General features: G+C 39.5%; 1 pseudogene; it reads right to left on the reverse strand.

The window, feature by feature from the left end:
• Window positions 1-4,784: 4,784 nt before the first annotated feature.
• The window catches only part of LOC102030512, a 101,634-nt pseudogene continuing 98,973 nt past the window's right edge, over window positions 4,785-7,445 (reverse strand).

Consider the following 7,445-nt stretch of genomic DNA (forward strand, 5'->3'; position numbering starts at 1 on the left):
AAAAAACCAAAAAACAAAAAACAAAAAACAAACGAAATTGTGAAGGACATTTGAGGTTTCTGAGAAATTACAGGGATTTCTGAGAATAATTATTAGTTAGGTTCTAAAGAAACCTCTGAACAACTGAGGCCACAAACTCTGAACTGTAATTTCACAGCATTTACTATACATATTTAATAAATATTTGCTACACAGTTGAATGGGCAAATGTTTCAAAAACATATGTCAGTGAGTTCTGTCTTTAATACTATGTATACAAGTTTCTTGCCAATCAGTAAAAAGCAATGAACACACTAACAGAAACATACTATTGAAACATAACTAACAGCTAAACATACTAGTGAAAAAACAGATAAATGTAACCAGCCAATTTGCAAATAAAGACTTATAAAAGGTGCTAAATACATATTAAAAAACTACAAAAGAAGATTTTTTTGTCTACTAAATTAGCATAGATATTAGTATAGGAATATAAATCAACATAGTTCTCTGTGAACATGTATCAAAATTATTACACATGAAAACATTTTTTGACCCAGCACTTCTACCATTTGGATTGTACTCTTAGGAAGTAATCAAAGCCACAAGCAAAGTGAAGCTGAATCAAAGATACTCGTTTCAGGCTTGCTCAGAAGAGGAAAACTTGGAAACAATAATAAAAGATAAAATAAATGATTCATTCATAAGTAGAATACAATGCAGCCATAAAAAGTATAGTAGAGTCCCATGTAAGATGTGGTGGTACGTGCTTGTGACCCAGTACTTGGGCAGCTGAGGTAGGAGGATGGCAGGTTTGAGGCCAGCCTGGGCTACTTAGTGAGACCAAAAAAGTTGTATAATATTTATCAAAATGGAAATATATGATTACAGTACACAGTGAAATAAAAGTGCATGCTTTGAAACAGTACTTCAATATACTTTTCATTTCAACTTAGTGCATTTTTGTTATCTACAGTACTGCTGTGGGTTTAGTGGATCCATCAGGGAACAGGCTACGTTTCCTCTGAGCGACAGTGCTCCACTAAGTGAGGGATCTGTTAGCAGTCATGGGTCTCCAGTCCAATGTCAACATGCATGAAGTTCACAACAAATTAGAAAGTTCACGAGCATACCACACTCTTTCCTTTTACCCTCTTTTACATGTGTTGCCTTTTTACGTCCTGCTCGCAGAGTCCACAGAAGGTGCTCAGGGATGTGGCTTCCTAGTTTTGATATTCAAGCTTCTCAGCTGGTTAGACTACATGGGTGACGTTAGTGTGCATGTGTGTGTGTGTGTGTGTGTGTGCGCGTGCCTGCACTGAACATGGACATGTGGTGTGAACTCAGCTCTATTAGTGGGAAGAAAATGTGAATTTGTTTTGCTGACCGCGGAATGGGAAGAGGCACTTTTTACATACCTGTCAGTTTCCACCCTGTGTGTACTTCTTTGCAAGTGGCCACTGTGATAACCCACAGTGCACTGATCTACGGATGTGACATAATTGATAATGTCTTTTAGGTTGTATTACTTGCAGTCTAGTCTGTGGGTTACAAAATACAAATAAGCAAGTTTAGCATTTCAAATGATATTACTTAGGGTTTACATTGTTCCCTCTTTTTAAAAAAATTCCAAGGTAATATAAAAATTTTAAGTGCCCAAGTTTTACTACTACAACACAGATTTAGCACGTAAAATCTTTATCATGTTGATAAAGGTGGGTAAGTTTAAGAGTTGGGGAGATATGACAATCACCTTAGGCATCTACGTGGTTAATTAGACCCTAAATCTCTGAGAAATATATGAGGAGTTCACATCTCAGGTAGATGTCAGCCAAGCAACACTTCCTATCTATTGTGGTGCTGAATAAAGAATTATTTCCTTTACCCTTTTGCTCGTTTGGACTCCATTAGATGTGTCCTAGGATAATTCTACTGCTCTTCAAAATTAAGACTAATAATAACAACAATAAAAGAATTCCTTGAGGGCATTTTTATGAGACATATAGCACCATCTATATTCACACTGTTTATCCAAAAGCATTTATTTCTTTTCATTTATTTTAGCTCCAGAAGCATTGAAAAAAAGTTTTTATTACCTATGTAGATAGGTGATGTCAGTCTAAAAGTTTAAATTATGAATGCTTTTCTTGTTCCACTAGCAAATAAGTAGTTCAAGAACGTGTCACTCACAGTTGGTGTTTCAAGGAGCACTTCCAGCTGGGGGAGCCCTCGCTTGGCCAGTAGAATGGAGGGACCATCGCTTCCCCTATTTCTTTTATGTAACTTAAAACTGACAAATGAAGGATATTTTGAATAGAATTTATCTTCTTAAGTTTTCTACCACCCGCTGTAGTTATGTACTAAATACAAGATACTTTTCTTTTTTGGTTGAAATATACAAAATAGATGTTTCTGTTTCCAGACCCCGCGGCAGGAGGATCCCTGAAGTCTGCCCCTGGCTTTGGGGGCTGGCAGTTGACCTGGAGGCACCCGAGAGTCTGGAATTCCTCCCGTCTGTCCCGGAGGCTTGCTGGCTCACGGTCCTTACTTCGCAGTGAGGAGCTGTACCTTTCGCAGCAGGCGGCCGTTTACAGCTAGAGCGGCTCTCGCCGAGCCTCCTCCTCCTCCTCCTCCGTGCGGTCCCAGGGGAGGCACGGACAAGTGGAGCGGAGAGCAGGGCTGGCCCTCTGCAAGGACAGCACTGAAGCTGCCAAAGGCTGGCAGGAAAGCCACTCCCTTGTCCTCATCTCTTCCGGAGGGGGCACCGAGAGACCTGTCCAGGGACAGGAATGAAAGTGGCTTCTTCGGGACTGGTCTGGACTGGGAGAAGAAGGCCCCGGTGTTCACAAATTCAAACCCACCAGTGTTGACAGAATGCCAAGCAATGAGATCTGGCCATTGAGGGCAAGACGCTGTCTCGAAATAAAAAGTAGAAAGTAAGGAAGCTGGAGAAGGTCCTGGGTTCCACCCCCAATACTGAAAAAATCTTAGAGCACAAATTCCACAGAGCTGGCTCCCACAGCCCAGGCAGCAAGTCAGGATCTAATTATAATAATTTTTTTCTCTACTTCAAAGCAACAGAAAGTTTTTGCTTTGTTGTGGTACTGGGGCCTTTGTTCTGAGCTACATCTTCAGTCTTTTTTGTTTTATTATTATTTTTTAAATTTTGAGACAAGGTCTTGCTAAGTTGCTGAATTACCCAAGCTGGGTTTTTGTGATCCTCCTGTCTCAGCCTCCCACAGTGTTGGAACTACAGCTGTGTGCCACCACGCCTGGCAACATTCTATTTGCTTTTTTTAATTTAAGAAAATAGGAGAGGGAAAGATCTCTAATAAGTGTATGTACAGTAATATTAAAGTTGTAACTACTCATCAAATACAAACTAGAGAAAGGAACATAACTCCAAAGAACAAACTTCAGATTTTAATCCATGTGCTCTGGGGTGAGTCAGTTACACAACATTGCCTTCTAGTTGTTGGACTTCTTTAGACAGTCACTCTCACTTTTCACCCTACAAAAGAAAATTTTTTGTCATAAAACTTTTCTTTTTTCTATTCCATTGCTCTTGTTCTTTCTCCCGATACTCTCACCTAATCTGCCCTTTAGGGTGAGGGAGGTTTCGGAGGTCTTCATTGGAGAGAATGAAAAAGGGTTTGCAAGTGGAGGAGCTGCGGAGGTCAGGTCTGGGGTACATTTTGCTGACAACTGCCCTGGAATGGATGTAGAAAGGCTGCTCTAAGATTGCAAAGTACACGTGGTGCATAGGAGATGTATTTTAGATTGAGGAATCTAAAATGTCTGAGATCACAGACATAAATGACTATTCTGGGGGAGCTCTGGAGCTTTCTAGAGGCCAGAGAGGATGGGTCCGAAGAACTGGGACCACTCGAGCACAACCCAGCTGTTTCCTAAATGCCACTTGCAATCTCTTTCTAAAAATGAAGTGTTAAGACACCGAGTGGAGAAAAGAGATGACTGTCTCCCTTTTGGCTGCTATATATGGAAGCTCTAGTGATCTGTTAGGTGGGTTGCAAGTATTGGAAGGAATTAGTTGACCTTTGCTTTTTGTGTAAATACAGATCCCAGGGAAACTTCAGAGTCAGCTCAGTGGTCTGGACCTGCACTTTCCTGCATGGTGGCTGCTAGTCACATGTGTCTTTTGTGAAAAGTGGCTCAGGTGAATGAGGAACTATTCAACTTCATTTAGTAACAACTAATTTACAGTCAATTTAAATACAGTAATGTTTATGTGTTGAAATGAGAATATTAAATGAAATATATTTTCAAAAGTAATTTGATCTGTTTCATTGTACTTAAAAGTAAATTTGTTGAGTGTATCAGTAATTTATTTCACTTTTTTATTAAAAATTGTCTTTGTTTAAAAGCCTTCAGAATGCCAACAAAACAGCTACAACTTTTTTTTTTTGCAATTATAGAGTGGTATTCAGTTAACAGAACAACAATTATTTCATGTAAGCTGCCTCAGAGACAACTAAAGGTGAAAAACTACCATCCCCATATATAAATAATTTGTGCCGTGCACCAAAAGAAACTGCTTTAAATTTCCATGCTGATTTACAGCCCCAATGCTGTACCAGGCAAGGTCAGTGGCTGTTGAAATACCACCAGGACAGGGTATGTAAAGGTAGTGTAATGTGTTAACTATACAAGAAAAAGACACTGTACAGTTTAAAAACAAATCTTACACTGCTGTACATTTCAATCTTTTTCTTTAAAAGGAGTGAGCTGTGTACAGGGAGGTTATATGCTTTACAGACAAGTAAGAAAACTATGCTAGAACCAGCTTATTCCTCCTCATCATCTTCATCCTCTTCATTTTCTTCCTCCTCCTCATCCTCTTCATCTTCCTCCTCTTTCTCCTCTTCCTTTTCTTTCTTGCTTTGTTCAGTCTCGGCAACTCCGTTTTGCTGCATCAGGTTTTCCTTTAGCTCGGTAGGCAGCTAAGCCCTCTTTGTGCTTTTCCTTCAGCTTGGCAGCCTTCTCCTCCTACGGCTGCCTGTCATCTGCCACAGTGTTATTCCACATTTCTCCCAGTCTCTCCGCGACGTCACCAACGGAGAGGCCAGGCTGTTCTTTGATTTTGGGGCGATACTCGGAATAGAACAAGAAGGCCGAAGGAGGCCTCGTGGAGCACTGGGATTCGTGAACTGTGCTGTTTCTCCTTTCGGAGGGATATACATTTTCATTCCTCTTTCATAATGGGCCTCGTCGCCTTTGCCATGTCTTCAGGTTTTCCTTTCTCTTTCGCAGACACGGTCTTCCACCTCTCTGAGCGCTGCTTAGAGAACTCTGAGAAGTGAACGGAAGCATCTGGGTGCTTCTTGTGCTCCTCTCAGCAAGCTTGCGCAAAGAATGCAAACTCCTGCCTCTTGGCTTCCTAGGATCTTCTTTGCCTGTGTTTGCTTGTCTGTCTCAGCGAGACACAGAATCATCCAGCGCCCGTCCGGCTCTCACTTGCCCTGGCTGGTGCCGCCTCTGTGGAGCTCAACGTACTGCAAAGGCTGTGAGAGCAGGAGCCAGACGCAGGCTTGTCACGCTCTCCGCTCTGTGCATTACTCTATTTCATTTAATTAATGAGTAGCATCCCACTGTATGAGTAACACACTGCATTGTCCGTTCATCAGTCAACAAGCACTAACGTTGCTTCTACTTTGTATGAGTTTTTGTATAGAAGTCTTTCCATGGGTATATATTTCCTTTTCTTGTAGGAAATACGTAGGGATAAAATGATTGAATCCTATGGCAGGTGTTAGTTCAGCATTCTAGAAGACTGTCACGTTGTTTTCTGAAGTGGTTGTACTATTTACTGTCCTCGCCACCAGTGTTCCAGAGACCCAGTCAGTCTTCAATTTTAGCGATTCTGATATTTCTGTACTGTAGAATATCATTGTGGTTTTAATTTGTGTCCCTGAGGGACCAATTTTGTTAAACATTTTTAGATATTTTTATCTACAACCAGTGTATCTCTGGTGACTTATCAATTAGAATGTTTTCCTTATTTTTTTTTTCCTGAGAATTGAACCCAGGTCCTCAAGCCTGCTAAGTAAATGCTCTATCACTTTCCACCCTTTCCCCCATTTTAGTTTGAGGCTATTCTTACTAAATTGCCCAGGCTGGCCTTGACCTTGTGATCCTCCTGTCTTAGCTGGCTGAGTAACTGGGATTGCAGCAAAGGACCACCACGTTCAGCTCATTCCTTATTGAGTTTTGAGATTCATTTACATATCCTGGATTCAAGCCCGTTTTTTAATGTTTATAAATATTTTCCCCACTCTGTTCTTGTCTTTTAATTTTTCTCGCAGTGCCTTTCAAAAAGCAGAGGACTTTAATTTCAGTGAAGCCAAGGTTACCAATTTTAATAAAATGCATAAATTACATTTTTTGGTGTTTGCATTGGAGAAATCTTTGCCAAGTCCAAAGTAACAATATTTTTCTCCTATGTTTTCTTCTAGAGCTTTGGAGTTTTTGGTCTTCCACTTAGGTCTGTAGTTCATTTTTATCTAAGTTTTGTGTATGGTATGAGGAAAGGATCAGTGTTGTGTGTGTGTATATGTGTGTTTATAATTTTTCTAAATTTTCTTTGTGTTTTATGAAAGAAATCAATTGTTCACTTATGTTTGGGTTTATTTCTGGGCTCTCTATTGTGTTCTTTGCATCTGTTTATCTATTCTGATGCCAAAATACACAGTTTATGACAGACTTACAGTAAGCCATGAAATCAGGAAACGGTGCTCCTCCTCCCAACTTTGTTTTAGTGGTTCCCAGTTCGGTTAGCTGTATCCTCTGTGTCCACATGACATTCAGAATTAACTTGCTAGTTTCTACCAGTATTCCTGGAATTTTAATCAGGACTAACCAGTTTAGGGATGATTCTTATCTTGAGTCTCTTGATCCATAAACAAGGACATCTCACCACTTAATTAGGTTTCTCATTTCCCTTCACTGATTGATGTTTTGAATTTTTACTGTACAGATCTTACATATCTTTTATCAGATTTATCCTTAAATATTTTATATTTTTGATACTAAAAATAAAGACATTTTAAAATTTTTATTTTCTAAGTTCTTACCATATGAAATTACAACTTACTTTTGTTTACTGATCTTGTAATCTGTAACTTTGTTAAACTCACTAATTGATTTAGTTAACTTTCTTTGAGTCCTTCAAGTTTTCTATGGGGACAATCATGTCATCTACAAATGAAGACCACTTTACTTCTTGACTTCAAATCCTGATCCTTATTTCTTTTTCTGGTCTTATTGCATGGGCCAGAACTTCTAATTCAATGTTGAATAGTAGTGGTGAGGGTATACATACTTGGCTTACTCTTTATCACATTATGAAAGCATTTTATCATTCACCATTATTTTCAGCATTTACTATGTATTTTTCCTGAGTCAACTTGTTGAAATTTCCACTTTGCTAAGAGTGTGTGTGTGTATAT

This window comes from Chinchilla lanigera, unplaced genomic scaffold, assembly GCF_000276665.1.
Source record: "Chinchilla lanigera isolate Chin_1 unplaced genomic scaffold, ChiLan1.0 scaffold00066, whole genome shotgun sequence".
Classification (NCBI taxonomy): domain Eukaryota; kingdom Metazoa; phylum Chordata; class Mammalia; order Rodentia; family Chinchillidae; genus Chinchilla; species Chinchilla lanigera.